The sequence below is a fragment of the Dermacentor variabilis genome, chromosome 10 (assembly GCF_050947875.1).
Source record: "Dermacentor variabilis isolate Ectoservices chromosome 10, ASM5094787v1, whole genome shotgun sequence".
Taxonomy (NCBI): Eukaryota; Metazoa; Arthropoda; class Arachnida; order Ixodida; family Ixodidae; genus Dermacentor; species Dermacentor variabilis.
This window is the reverse complement of record NC_134577.1, coordinates 93,123,065-93,139,253: the sequence shown is the minus strand read 5'-3', so window position 1 is coordinate 93,139,253 and position 16,189 is coordinate 93,123,065. Positions and strand designations below refer to the sequence as shown.

Here is a 16,189-nt window from a genome sequence, read left to right as displayed (position 1 = left end):
CAGCCCGCCGGCGAATTGCTCGTAGTCGCTGCAGTTCTGCTTCAAATTCTTCATATTTCTGGAAAGGCTGGAAACTACGCGTAGCCTCTTGCATGGCTTTTCCAATTTCGTGTTCCAGACTTGAATGGTTCCCTTGCTGACATACTCCCTCCATGTGCGACCGAAGCGCCGACCAGTCAATTCGCCGGAGGGTCATGGAGGAGCATTTCAGGTACGTCGGAATATGGTCGCTTCCATGTGATTCGATGTCTGTAAACCACTGCACGTTTCTTTCAAGACGCCGAGAAACCAGGGTCAAGTCTAGGCAGCTGCTGTATGTAAGCCCGCGTGAATATGTCGGACTGCCATCGTTGAGGCAGTAAAGGTCGTGCTGTGTGGCAAAGGATGCTAGTCGCCTTTCCCTGTAGTCCATCTTCAAGCTCCCCCAAAGCGGATGGTGAGCATTAAAATCTCCTGTGAGGATCGTAGGGCCGGGTGTTGCTGATAGCACGTCGTACAGTCGTTTAGAGTCGAAGCCACTTGAAGGAGCAATGTACACAGCAACGAGTGTGAACGTAAGCTAATATATACAATTACCTTGCTCACATCACCACAGGTGATGTGACAAGTTAATTCAAGGAAATGTCAAGGAAATGACAAGGAAGTGTCCTCATAGTCAGAAATGCGTATAACATTCTGCACGTTCGGTTCGCAAATTACGGGGATGGGAAAACGGTTTTCGAAGACAAAATGTCTAAAATCTGAAATTCTTGATTTGAGACCACGGGCATTCCACTGCAGTAAAGATGCTTTCTTGACTTCCTTGTGGAAGGGCAGTGAGGGGCGGGCCATGCTGCTATGCAATGCTTTCAATTACTGGAGTCAGCGCGTCAAGTACTTGCAGTGCGCAACGAGCAGCCGGAGTGTCCATGTTCGTCAGTAGTAGACGCATGACATTCGTGAGTGATTTGAGCATGGCAATCACTTGTGAGTCCTTGTCTTGCATTTGGTCAACTGTAGTAACACTTGACTTTAAATGGCGAGTCATTTGCTGTGGCTCTGGCGCGTGGCATGTCCTCGGCAGTGCCGGCCACGCCTCACTTGATGAAGCATGGCCACTTCTTTGGTTGACATTCGTGCTCTTATTGGAGACACATGGAACAGGAGGCGGTGTTGCCGGACGAGACATTTCCCTTGAACCGGAAGAGGATTTCATAGACTTTGGTTTCCGGGAGCGATGTCGCCTTATCGCTTCAGAAGCATCTCTGTGTGACGATCCGTCTCTGGCCATTTTTCTCAAGATTTTCTGCTCTTTCTTTAGGCGTGGATAGTCTTTTGAGGATGCAGCGTGCGATCCTTGACAATTTGGGCACTTGAGCTCTGTTGCACGGCAAGTGTCAGTGTCGTGTTGTTCGGAACGTCGTGGGCATATCGTTGTATTTCGGCAGACAGCACTCACATGTCCAATTCTTTGACACCTTCTGCACAGAAGTGGTTTGGGTACGACAGGTCGTACCACATGCCGAAAGGGGCCGACCTTTACATGTGATGGTAGGCAGTCACCTTTAAACACGAGCCTTACACATGTCGACTTGCCAAGGCGCCGAGCTTGTAGTAAGGCAACACCATCTGTCGAAGGTTTGATTAAAATTGGCAAGTCGCTGTCGTTAATGGATGTGTCAATATCATAAACAACACCAGCCGTGGTTTCGTTGTCTTGCGGAATGAGGTTGTGGACATTGATGTTGCCCAGGAGCTTCATTGCCATCAAAGCATTGATTGCGCTTCGGTTGTGGACGTCAATAGCCAGGACGTTATTTCGAGTATTAATTCTGATGTCTTTGATTTCTCCTGGGACAAGAGCCTCCAGGGAAACGGAAATCGCTTGTCGATTAAGGCGGTTGAGGTTGTCGGCAGGTGTGTCCGGCACAAAAAAAAATTGTGTGCGCCGATGGCCTTCGCTGTGGAACGACGGTAGACTTACTTGCCGAAGACCGTCCGCTGATGTTCCTTCTCTTGGCTTTCCGGTGTACCACTCTTTCGAAGACTTCGTAATCTGAGGCGTCATCGCTTGAGCAGGAGTTCGACACAGTGTCCTCGCTGCCAGCTTGACTCGGTGGGCAATTTCTCCTCCTCGGGCCGGTACCTGCCGAAGCAGTCACGTTGCGTCGGCATTCTGCCGACTCCACTTCCATTGCCGTGGCAATGAGAGCGGTGTCTCCCCGCAAAACACGGGAAAAAGCCGAAAATACTGCAGCGCGAAGGAATAGTGGTCTCTACGAGAATCACTTCGTCTTCGTCCTACCAGCTGTACGAAACATTCATTCAAACTAGATGTCCTCATGTGCTTAGTGCTTTCAAAGAACATAGAAATCATGTCACCAAAGAAATTCGTCTGCTAAAAACAGGTACCATTATAACCACTTAATTTTTTCGACCAAACGCTCTGGGGACATGTGGCGCTAACTGAATACGATATTTGGGAAAAGTACTGAACCTAATACAAAGATACTGAAGGACAACGTGGAAATTTCTGGAGCAGAACTAGCAAACGCATTTAATGATTCCTTTCTTCCTAGTCTCCCATCATCATCTGGATGTGACAGCTTGTCTTACATGCAGCCGCACTGCGAGCGCACAATGTTTCTGCGGCCAGTATCTGAACCGGAAGTTATTACAACGTACACGAGCTTAAAAAAACAGCGCAGCCACAGATATGATGGATCTGCAGATAAAACCGGTAAAATTCAATATTGACCTGATCACACGTTGCTCAACGCATATGATTAACAATTGTCTTTCATGGGTGGTATTTCCTCGTATAATGCAATGCGCAAAAATGAGAGAAATTTACAAAAAGAAAGGTTATAGGAATGATCTTACGAACTACCGTCCAATCTCCGTTCTGCCAGTCTTTTCAAAAGGCCTTGAAAAAATAATTTTAACACGTTTACTTTCATTTACTGATGGCTACAACGTGCCAACTGACTCGTAGTGCGGCTTCAGGAAGGCTAAATTTACCGAGCTGGAATTGATCCCGAAGAGAGGAATAATACTTGAAATGTTTGAAAGTGAGAGTTGGGTCATTGGCATCTTTCTGAATTTCACAAAAGCCATTCGATCATACAATGACAACATACTTATAAAGAGTGGAGCACTATTGCATTCGAGGGAAAACTCTGTCACTTATTTCATCGTGCCTACAACCTCGGTCGCAGTTTGTCGTGATTAATGGTCACTCTTCTTCAGTCAAACCAGTTAATTTATACGTTTCACAGGGAAGCATTTCGGTCATTTTCTCTTTGTTCTTTACATTAACGACATTGTTAGCATTCATCATACCGCCAAGCATATATTATACGCTCAGAATACTAGCCTATTTTTTATCGGCTCCAATGTCGCATGCCTATCGTTTCGCGCAGATTAAACACTTCATCACACTCACTTGTGGGCTACAAATAATGATTTAAAGCTGAACATTAGTAAAACCAAGGTCGTTTTGTTTCACCCACGAAACAAGCTCTGCGAACTCCCCCGGCTATTGTTAAACGATTTCGAAATAGAAATGGTAGAAAGTTTAAAATACTTGGCGTGATTTTCTGCAATAACTTGTCTAGGGATGCTCACATTAATGACTTTACGAAAACACTATCCAATGTAATTGGTCTCATCCGCCGACATTGCTCTACGTTCCCTCTTTAGGTTCACAATATTTGCTGCAACGCTCGATTTTCTTCCACGCTAAACTATGGTGCACTAGTTTGGGGAACAACAACTAAAGAAATTGTGAAGAAACTCCTTTCACTTCAGAAGCGTGCAATACGCCTTGTTTTTAAAGCTCCTCACCTATGTCACACAGAGGACATGTTAAATAGGCTTAAGAGTGTTAACGCACAATGCATGTACAATTTCATACTACTTCGACAAAATAAGCTGGAAACAAATAAGAAAATTACCTTCTGAAATCACTGGCGAGGTTGAGAAGAAAAATCCGCTACATACAACACACGCTATCCCGAAACATGAAAAGTTGATAAGTGACGCACGACCTCTGGTAAGCAAATGCTAAGGTACGCACTACCATCCTTCTCAAATGAGTTGGCCAAACATGGCACGGATGTAGAATTGAGCTCCTTGAATGAGCTACGAAGGATACGTGCATAACTCTCCATTATTTCCTCGTTTGTTGAGACACTAGTCTTTTCTCTATTATATTTTTTTCATTTCTGATCCAGTGAATTTCTCGCAGTATTTTGGTATACTGATGTATTTTCTATATGCACATGTTCGCCCCTTGTTTGCATTGTTTTGTATTTTTCTGAAGTTTTTTCCATTTCCTGCATATTGATTTTCTCCTGTACATGTATGAAATTTATGCTACTGTATGCCATGCTACGGTGCACGGACTCAGCGAAGGCTTTTCTGGTTTGATTGAGTCCAAACATCTCGCAGATGTTGAATGACGCTGAATTTAATTGAATCGTTAGGCCACGATGGCTTTTTTTCCATAACTGCGCGTCTTCGACATAATATACTTCTAAATGCTCACCAGATGTCAAGTACTAAGTACTAAGAATGAAATTAAATGACTGACATTATGTCCATTAAGTACGCCGCACTCGCTTGATGTGATATCAAATACCGTTAGTACTGTCAAAGGTTCAAACCTGTTTTGCTACTCCGAAACAGATTGTTTTTTTTTTCTGTTTGTGACTAGAAAAACAGTTTCATACATTCGCGCAAGTACATAAGCTCTGGTCACCCATACGTGTCGCTATGGCAGCCCGCCATTCTGGAGTGCCATAAACGGCGGAGGCCCGTACACAGGTTTAAATCACAGGGAAGCCCACCACTGTTGTTTGTTGCCAAATATCTGACGCCATGCGGATAGTTCCTTTTGCAACTTTCTCTGAAGGACGTCCCAAAAATAGATTGCCTCCCAACAGTGAATGAAAACGTGGTCAATGTATTCTGTTTTTTTTTTTTGCCTATAAGATCCGACCGATAACGTACCTGAATGCAACTGGAACAAAAAAGACGTTGCTGCTTGCGCTGGCATTTTTATGCGCCGGCAATTTTTACATACATGCTTCCAAACGTCTATAGGACAGGGCCTCCACTGAAGACATCTCCTGCACATTGGAACAGGCAAAACAGTGTCACTACATAAATGTGCCATTTCCTTTTTTTTCTTTCACGTTACTTGAATATTCATTTGAGAGAAGGACATAAACTAAAGGAAGTGTGAATAATTTTCTTAAGGAAATCGTGAGCCGAGCCTCGCACGCTCTCGGTTCAAACCACGAAATCAGAAAGCGCGTCTGAGCCTCAGATGACGCACTGTGCGCAAGAACCGGTCTTCCACATGACGAAAAATATATGTTCGAAATTTGTCGCAGAAAAAGGTGGCGCCATTCTATAGTGTAGCATCCTTACCGCGCCAGAAAAAAACATTGTGAGGCTGCATCGCTCCAAGCTTGACACCCACGCGAAGACAGAAACGCGCGGTGCAGCCAGTGTAGCTTTTGCACGTTCTGCCAGAAAGATAGTAGAATCTGCGTAACTTACCATATCTTAGATAAAAAAGGAAAGGTTACAAATCGTTGTTCTGTCGAATGCTGATAGCCCCCCATTCGTATATCCGCTTTTTCTCTGACTTCATTCGTCTGCTGATGCCAGGGCTCTTTTGTTTTCTTGATAAGTGTGAAGCGGAAGGCCTAGGAACTTCACGGTTGTCATCGCCCAGCTGACGTTACTTTATTAATTGTTTGTTTGTGAGCAAACGTACCCGGTATGGATGGTCACTTGCCTTGCTTAAAACCTAGGCACTTGCGCCAATTAACAAAGTTGTTTTTAATGTCACTGAATTTAGTCACGACGCTTTTATCGCAACGCGAGTTTTACCACAACAGCACTAGATGCTTCGATGGAGTACCTTCAAAAGGACAGCCCTCCTCTTCTTCCGTCGTCCTCTCCCCATTTGCGGGCTGCGGCAGAGGAGAATGGAAACCGCTTTCCACGCCGGGGCACCCGCTGCGAGAAACAGCACACAAACGACGGATCAGCTTATTGTATAGTCACCTGTAATACCACTAAAGTCTGCTGGTTAACGGATCTGGGGTCGAATTCACAAAACATTTCGTTCGTAACTGTTCTTTGCCATTGGTCTCCCACCTTCGTTAATACTGTGACGAGCATCAGGAGTCACTGGAATTTTTTCTTAAGTCAATTCTAGGATAAGAGATTTTTGGCACTATGGGCCCTCTTCTAGAAGGAATCACGCAATGAAACAGCAAACGCTGCCGTAAATATCTTCACTGGAAAACCATACGCTTTATGCCGATCATTCTCCTAACAAGGCGAATAGCTTTCCTAAATTCGTTCGGCTGTTCGCTTACATTGACAATCATCGTCGACGGTTTCTGCACAATATAGTTTCTTACGAAACTTATGCGTGCAGTTCTCTTCTCTTTCAAGCTGATACCTGAGATATCGCGCCATAAGTTCGTGCATTATGACACAGTATTCATGAAAGGAAAAAAAAAAGAAATGATCATCCACCTGATATTGGCACTACGGTGCAAGTAGCCTTCTCCGAAACAATTTCCTGCTACTCTCTGTAGGATGACAGTTTATCCGTTTCATGAAACTTTCTCCATCTCGCAAATTTGCGCAGAACTGATTTGTCACGTGTGAATATTTTTGTTACAATATTGTGCAAGTCGTTGTCCCAACTTGTGAGTAAAGATGACTGCAGTTAAAGAATGCTATGAGTAGGTAGTACAACAAAGACGATGACGAGGCACCAGGCGCACGCTGTCGGTGTTTTGTATCATGGCACTCGTTTGTGGGCTGTCATTCTCCAAATTACGAGGAATAATTTTGACACGAATCGAAGACAAGGTATGAGCAACTTGAGTGATAAAATGCTGTGGCAATATAACGCACATATACCGCATGTCATATAGCAAGGCATGGCATATACATATACCTAAATATATACGGAAGTTTTCGCTCACGGACAACTCCACTGACGCCGACACCGACAGCGGATTTTCTGCGACACGGGGCCATTATACGAGGCCATATATAATGGCCATATATCGAGGTCATATGCAATGGCCATATATCGGCTATTAGTTGTTGTTTTTCAATATCTGTTGCCTCTTCATCGCAGAAACAAAAATAGTTAAATCCCCGCTTAGTAAAACCTGGCTTGTATTAAGTGCTGGGGCATTGCCTTTTCGTGGGATCTCAGCGCTGGTGTGTTTAGCCACGGGGACGTGTTTGACGCCGTGTGAGATTTCACTCAAGCAACAAAACGTACACTATGCTCATTCCTACTTTTCTTATAATACAGTTAATTACACTTTATAAATATATGATTCATATAAGATATTTTGACATCACTTTTTCGTGATTTTTTTTCCATTCTTAACTGTCCAATTAATCTTCTTTTTATTTCTTTTAAATTAAATGGTCCATTCATCTGGTCTGACTTCTCAATTACATGCTACTCTTTTATTCGCAGTTTTATCTCTTCAAGTTCATTTTCCTGAAGTCATTAGTTGTGCGTAACACCCAGTTCCTGGCCCAGTCTCCATTGTTGGCACGTGCCATGTTCTGAAGGCTCTTTATCATTATCACTATGCACTGTTTGGGTGAATATGACGAGGCTAAAAGGACACGAAAGAACAATGTGGAATCAAGTTGGAGCAGTGAATTAGATCTTGTCTTTCTCGAAACTCTGTTTGGGATTTTTGGCGGGCAAAAGTCGATTTCTGATAAGAAAAGGGAAAGCTAGCGCTTTATTTTTTTTCCCCACGATATTCGCATCACTTTTAGCGTTTTTTCTCCACACGGAAGGGAACTGAAATACTAGAGAGCACATACTCTCAACCCTACCCCGATCGCCTGGCTAAGCCTGTCTGCTTTTCTTTTCGGTATAGCGCCCGAACTGCAGTGCCAGTGTACGTCACTGTGACGTTCGCAAGTTATTATTTAGACGCAGAAATATTATGTTTCGCTGTTTATGACATTTCTGACTGGGAAACGTCATACAAATTTTACCGCGCTGAGTGATTGGTTTCTATAGAAAGTAATGTAATCGTTGTTTACCACTACTAGAGAACGAGAGAAAAGGAAAGGCAGCGAGAGTAACCACAGCCGCGCATTATTGGCTACCGCTGCACGTGGGGAAGGGAAAGGCGGAAAGTCAAGAAGCGAGAAGGAGAGTCTGTGTGCACGCCGCAAATGAACGCTCACTTATAGTGGCAAGTGCTCGCATTGTAACTGTTTTCAATAAATTGTTAACTAGAGTATCGAGGTGGCGCGGCCGAAATCTATTACGTAATGGAGAGGTATAGTGGGAACTTCAAAGCCGGGTCGCCGCCACGTCCTTAAATTTTGCTTATTTTACCTTCTTTTTTTTTCTGCTTTACCGAGTTTCCGCGCACCGTAGCACTGATATTTTACTATCTTTCAGAAACGTGCTTTGCCGATTCCGCTTAATTTCGTTATTCCTTTTCGGTATCACATTAGCGCCTTTACTTGACGGGTAGTTGTCGACGCCACTATAAAGCGTAGTCACGAGAACGTCATTCCTTTGCATAATTCCCGCCGTTATTTCCACCACAGGGCGTGCTTGAACGAGCAAGACGCTGCTGCAGGGCGTTGATTATTTTCCTGAGCATGGCCTTAATTTAAAAGTCTGATCGCCCCTGTTCTCGGTGATCTGCTGTTCCTTCGGCTGACCTTCGAATGTGTGCGTCCGGGGCGGTAATAGACCGAGGCCGTGTAGAATCGAGTCCACTCTGGCGCCATTCACTCGCCATAAATATGTCTCTGGAGCATGACCTGAGGCAGCTTTCGCCACCGCTTGCTGTTGCGACGCCATTGGAGGTCAAGGGATGTGAGGTGGCATTCGCAAAGCTTTTCCTCCGTAAGTGCTCCTTGTCATTGGCCGACCCCCCTTCGATAATAATGTATGTCCTCCGTTGCGATTGGCTGGCAGTTCTCTAGCGAAAAGTACCAGCGTAAGATATTTGCGAATACGCGCCTTGGCTTTCAGGCAGAATGAGTTTGCTCGTTTGGACAATGCGAGCGCTTCCTTCGAAAGCGCATTGACATTTCTACCTTAGAGGTGCCTTTTGAAATTCGAACGTCTCAGGCTCAAAGATCTCTAGGGTATACCGCGTTGCGTTACACGAGTGGACTAACTTCCCTTTCGGCACAACGCAAAGAACAAGCGATTGGACTAATGAATGCGCTGTTACTACGTACAGGAATGTTTCAATATGCCACTGCTGAGTGTCTTCAGATACAACCTCCGTTTATAAATTCTAATAAATGTTGCGGCCCGCTCATTCTAGGTATAATCGCATATTTCTTTTTCGTTCTTTTTTTTTTCTCATGTCTCAGGAGTGAAGCTTGCATCATTTTATTGTTTTGTTATGAGCACTCAAAAATTTTGGCTCAACCTCAGCAGTTGATCTTGGATTTAACTCGCGCTTTATTTAGCTACCCGATCGTAAAATATCATCTTTGCTCCCTCGAAATAATTTTCACCGCATAAGATTGCAAGAGTGGTCGCTGTATTTGACCCCGACAGGACACCACTCTCCTTAGATTCGTTGTTCTCTGCGGGCTTTACGAGCTGCCATTGCAGACCAATAGAGAGGATGTAGTATGTATGTCTCATCACTGTATTATCTTAATGACTTTCGTGGAATCACTGGTGGTGCCATTCATTTACCCATGACACTGCCCAGACAGGTGTAATATGTCTGTATAGAACAAAATTAAAAGAAAAGCGAACTCGAATCACTGGCTCGTAACGCAACCTTAGCTGAGACGAAGTCACTCACCTAATCGCCTGTCGCCTGCGATTTTTCAAACCTTTCCTGAAACGCCTGCTACTACAAGGCCTCTCCCACTGAGATACAGCATTATTGTGCCGTTTGTGTCTGGGAGTGACATTCATAAAGGCCTATTGCTTTCGCATTCGGATGAGTGACACACCTTCGTGCGACAGCTGCGGGTGTGAGAAGTTTATTGAACCTCTCCTCCGCTACTTTCATCTCCATGACGACCACCGCCTTCTACTCGACACCACGTTAGGCTACCTTAATTTAAGGTCATTACGGTGGCCAAAATATTGTGACAGGAGAATGCGATCAGCAAGGAGGCAATCTAGCGACACACCGCATCGCTACCACAGAAACGCTTCGTGAACGGTGGGTGTAGGCAGCCGAGCTCCTCTCTGGCACTTCCCTCTGGACACGCTGCGTCATTCAGCTGCGCCTCCGTGAAGTCCACGCGGAACGCTTGTTGACTGTAACATTCGGGCAAGTTTGCTTGATTATGTATGACACAGGTTCATTACCGCCCACCATCGGAGAAAACGTCAGTGATTTTTAATGCGTTAGCATTCTTTGCGGAATTCACGCACTTTCAGGGACCTCAGCATGTACATGTGGTTATATCTAACCATTTTCCCGCCTATCTGGGTCACTGAGTTGTCCGTGGGCGAATGGGTAGCACATCGGGCTGCTGCGCTGAGGGAACAGGGTTCGAAACCAACCTTCGGACCAACTTGGGTCATTCAGTATGTGGCAATATGTACACGTACGTTCCGCACTTCCGCGAACATCTTTCACGCCGACATAGGCCACTATACATGTGGGTCTGGGTATAGGTACCCCTGTTCGAAAACGCTCCTTGACACCAGCTTGCAGCACTGGGTATGAGTCACATCGTCTGTACTGGTCTTCATTGATGTCCTTGTTGATGCCAACTTGGGTCCCTATAGCTGTGTATAGGCAGCTGTGTGCCGCTCCTCAATGGATGCCTTTGACACCAACTTTAGCTATGTGCAACTGGGAATGTGTCGCTCTACAATGACGAAAAATGTTCCCTAAATTTCTCCGATTCTGAGCGGAATCAAACCCACATCGCAAGGGTTCCCTTGCGACTCAAGGACAGCAACTCGACGCATTAACAGGATGCGCCACAATGCACTGGATATGTGTCTCTTTTCAATGAACGCCTTTCATGTCAACGCTTTAGCGAGCGGCGCCATGAATTCACATTGAGTATTAATAAAGGGAAAATGAGACATCCACCTAAACGTAGCTAAGCGCTACAAAGAAAATGTCTCGTTTTCCCTTTATCAATTACTCCTCTCCACCTTGCGGGTTTCCGCAGAACAGTTACGTCAGACATTGAGTAGGTGCAACTTATCAAAGAACCTCTCGTCAAATTGGGTCGCTGAGTACGTGCCGCTTTGTGTGCGGCAAGCGAGGAAACAAATTCTCAGCTTTCGCAGGCACCGGCGCGCCATGCTTTTTCTCTCGGAGGCCATGAGTTTGTCTGGAAAGAAGTGCGAGGGCGTCACGCAATTCTTAACGTTCGCACGCACCAGTGCGTCATGCATTTCGGAGGCTACGCTCAGAGGCTTCGTGGCGGCGCTGTTCGATGGCGCCGATCATTCTTAGGGAAGCGCAAAAGAGAAGTCCAGCTGCAGTGCACGCCTCATACATAACTCGTTTCGACGGTGGCATTACGTTATGCCGCTACATTGGTTCAATTCTGAAAACCCAATGCTGAACACATGACACGTGACACAATTCTGAACACCCAATGCTGAACACAGTGACAGCGGCATAAGGGAGGCACGTACCTACTGGCACATACGTACCTAGTGGTCCAAGTTCGCCTCAACGAGATTCATAGAAGAGTGACACATAACCTAGTGGCAGGTACCAAGCGGGCCAATTTGAAGGCAGTTTCACTGAAGAGTGACACAAATCAAAGAGCTTGCTTGAACAGCGCCACACGCCGAGTGCCACACACCCGGTGAACCAAGTTGCTCCAACGACTGGTCACGAGCTCTGTTCCATCAGCACAGCAGGCCAACGCGCCACCCTTTAGACCATGGGCTATTCTCTCCCAGTAACAAAGGTTGGCGTGAAATGGGTTAACTGACAAGCGGCACACAGGCACTGTCACACACGTAACCCAAGTTCACTGGACGATTGGTTTCGAATCAGGTTTCCTCATCACAGCAGCGCGGCGCTCTAAACCCTAGACCATGAGCTACCTAGTGACCCAAGTTGACGAGAAAACGGTCAGCGACATCGACAGACAGCGAGCACCACGAAAGTGCGTAAACTGACCTGATAATGCTAAGTTCGACCGTGACCGCATGTGTTACAAGCCCAGGAAGCGATGCATGCATTATTGCAGTTCTTGTAGTCCACAAATCTCAAGGAGCGACTGTCATTTCGATCTCCCCTTCCAAATAAAGCGACACTGAGTGTCCGTCCTGCTTTCTTTCTATCTCTCTCTCTCTTTCTTTCTTTCTTTTTCATCCTTCAATCCTCTTCTTACCGCGTAGGGTAGCAAACCGGACGTGCGTAGGGTTGACCTCCCTGCTGTCTCTTCACTTGTCTGTCTCACTCAACCGGGAGTATGGTAGCGCACCAAAGAGGAAAATTTGGCTGACCTATTAGCGCTGTCTCTTGTCTCTCTCTCTCTTTCTCAAACCAAAATGTTGCTAATGCTTTTGGCTCCATTAATTCCCGCTCATTTGACCCGTCAGACTCGAAAATAAATGGGACTAGTGCGCAACTTCTACGCTCCGAGGAGACGCCCTTGGCCGATGTAGCCCTCGGTGGCGCCCGGCCTCTCTTATCTGGCAGATTTCTACGCATAAACTTCAGCAGCAGCACTCACCGAACCTGCTCACGCAGCCCCTAAGCGCACTGACCTCTACCGTTTGAAGGTAAGAGCCCAACGGCTGACTCAATGCTTGTAACAGCGGGACTGTTACCGCTCTTGACTTTAAGTAAGGTCAAGTAAGGTCAGTTTATTTTCTTAAATGAGTACAAACATGGTATTTTCGAGCACTTCTTTTTTTACTTTATATTAACGTCTTAGACCTTTAAACATCAGAAAAAAATTACAGCAGAACTCATCTCACGACGAGTATCGACTGTAATGCGCATAGCACTCGAGTAATGTAGTGACAGACTGTATTCCTGAAGTGACGTTTATGTAAACGTATAATGGTGATTCCGACACTTTCGTTGCGTCGGCTATAAGCCACATACTCCGATATCGTCTCACTTTGCTATGGCACCCACTTGCCAAGGTCACCATGAGCATGGAATCCTGACGACGACTTTACGACGGCGACTCAGTGACGATGGAATGATGAAGAAGAAATGATAATCACGTGACTACAAAGGCTGTATAGCGGCGACGGCATGACGACAATGAGATGTCGATTCTTAAATTATAGCGATGGTATAACGACAACAATGTGACGGCGACGACATGAGAATAATCAGATGACGACTGTATGGTGACGACAGCGTGGCGGCGACGATATGACAACAGATTCATGATCGCGTCTGTCTGACTACGATGACACGACAACGGCGGCATTATCACGATTGAATGACGACCACTCGACTACTCTAGAATGACGAACAAGAAATGATGTCGAAGGGTCAACGGAGGTAGTATGGCAACGATGAGATGACGATGGTGAAACGACAGCGTGACGATGATGGCGCGATGCCCAACAGCTCAGCAGCCCAACACCATAGCCACTGAGCAACCACGGCGAGTACCTTACCTGTGTGACTGGGTGAATCCCTTCGCATTCTATTAAGATGTGCTCTGGATTCTTTGAATTTTCGCTGCGGCATAAACATGTCTACTCTTGGTGCGAGTATTTGCTCCGGTGTTTTTCTCCTTAGGCAACCAGCTTGAGCCTCACATAGCAAGGAACTGACCTGGCGCAACGCTCAGATGGCCCCTGCGAGCACAGAGCGCAACAGAATTATAAACAACTAGCCCACCAACAGGCCTTAAGAGAGCGCATCACTAGGCGCGGCGCACTCTAGTGATCGCAGAACGAAACACTTGAATGAGCGCACAAGCGATCCCTGGCGGGCGTAGAGTGATACACTTGGCGTATCGCAAATTTGGCCTCTAGCAGGTGAGGAATTGAGGATGGTTGGAAAGGCAGCTGCTGTGCTGAGCCTATTCAGTTTTATCTTGTGCGCTCAGAAAGGAAGCCGTGGATCTGTGGTAGTGCCTTCGGCTTGCGCGTTCTGTACCTGGGTTCAAATTAGAGGTGAAGAGTGAGTTCAGTTTTATCTTCAGCCTGCTGCTTTTATTATGAGCCTGCGGGCAAATAACAATAGGATTCAGAATGATGTATACTTTGCACCACGTCACCTTGAAACAGGCAAAAAAAAAAAAAGAAATACATCGCACATGTGGTTTTGTTTTCTTCCACGATTCAGGTAGTCCAGAGGGCTCGTGAGAGGGCCGTCAGGTTTCTGAGCACGAGGCCGTGGGATCGAATCCCGGCCATGGCGGCCACATTTCGATGTGGACGAAATGCGAACACGCCCGTGTACTTAGATTTAGGTGCACGCTAAAGAACCCCAGGTGGTCGAAATTTCCAGAGTCCTGCACTACGGCGTGCCTCATAATCAGAAAGTGGTTTTAGCACGTAAAACCCCATAATTTTTTATTTTCTTTTTCCTTTCTTATTTTTGTGGGTTGTCAGGACTTCTCCTTGCAGCGGCCAAGTTCCGCAATTTCAAATCCAGCATCGGCAACTGTTACGACAGTTGGACTGCGGTGGTTGCTGCCTGCCTTGCTTGTCGGCAGGATCAGTTTTTGAAGACACCCTTTATTAAACCGAACTCCCCTATTCATTGACACTGGAATAAGCACTGGAAGATGAAGCAGGCTGCAATTCTGTGCAATATTAGTGCTTTTACAAAGATGCCAGGGACATAAAACGAGGTCAGTAGTCTCGCCACAACCCCCTGAATAACACAAGCCTTTCGCCGTCACTTCTTCATAGAAGAACAAGTTCCGTCCTCATTTAGCCAGACATTCTGCATATGTCTGTACGCTTGCCAGTAAAAAATTAACTTTTTTTCTCTCGCGCGCCTTCGACACCATCTGAGATGGACACTCACTTTACAATGACAGTTGATCACTGTCATAGAAAGCTTGCGTCGACAGAGAGCACTAGGAGCTGATGGAATAAAAAAAACGGTTGCGGACTTGTCAGCTGAGAAAAATAATAATATAATTGTCTTCTTCAATAACGTGTGGGCAGCAGGGGATCTACTTTCATGGCGGCAGTTGGCCTGGGTAATTCCGGTACTCAACCCAGGCAAAATATAGGTCACACTAGACTTCATACTGATCTGTCTGCCTAACTTATTACGTAGCAAAACTGAGGGAGGAGCTCTCCTGCGTTAGACTAACATGGTGGCTGGAGCATTGCATGAGGTTTCCGTCATATGCGACATTTTTTTTCCAGCAGCAGCTAAGTACTCAAGACAACGTCATAAAGTTTAATAAGCCTCACACAACACCAACATTCCTATGGATTTTCTACTCTGGCCATCTTTCTTGACGTAATCAGGGAATACGACTGTGTACTCCACGTTTCCATCATCCTTCGATGCCTGGACGTCAGAGTAACAAGTCGCCTTGTGTATCTGTGTACTCGTTCCTCACGAGCAAGTCCATAAAGACAAAATTAGCAAAACGTTAACCGACACAAGGGCAGTTTCACGAGCTGCACCACGATCAAGCGCCCAGTCCCGCTCACTGTTAAATGTTACCATGACCGGTCTGCCTGAGGCGCTGAAAGCAGTGCACAAGTATGTCCATGTGTCCGTTGATATTTATATCAGATTTAGAGATTATCAGTCTAAACATGCGATGTAAAGAAGAAGAAACGACACACTTGAGAAAGTCCCGTCGCCAACGCATATCTGGGAGCCAGAAAAAAAATCGGCAACCTAGAAAGCGCCGTCACCATTGCGTGTTTTACAACCATTGAACCAATTCAGTTGAGCTCTGGTTGCTACCGCTCGATGAATTTAATAGGCCTCGTGATATCTGGTGGAGTTGCGGGGCACGCCTTGAACCCTGGAGCTTGGAAGCGGGACTCTGACATCAACTACCGTCATGGCGGAACACCCGTCATGACCCCGCCCAATGACGTCGATGCCTTCCGTGTCCTGCTCGGATGCATTGCATCAGCTTGATCTCGTCATTTTTAACGGTACAGGAGACCATGGCATGGAGGACTAGCTCGCATCGTACGAAAGAGTGACCAATTGCAACAAGTGAGGCGGCGGTACGAAACTGGACAATTCATTTT

At 45.9% G+C, this 16,189-nt stretch overlaps 1 protein-coding gene across 1 annotated transcript in view; it reads right to left on the bottom strand.

Annotated features, from left to right (window-relative positions):
* LOC142559665 (uncharacterized) overlaps positions 1–16,189 on the bottom strand; it is a 221,859-nt gene that overhangs the window by 154,476 nt on the left and 51,194 nt on the right. The window contains exon 3 of the mRNA XM_075671234.1: positions 4,993–5,111. The gene's annotated coding sequence lies outside the window, so the exon portion shown is untranslated. The remainder of the gene's footprint in view (positions 1–4,992; positions 5,112–16,189) is intronic.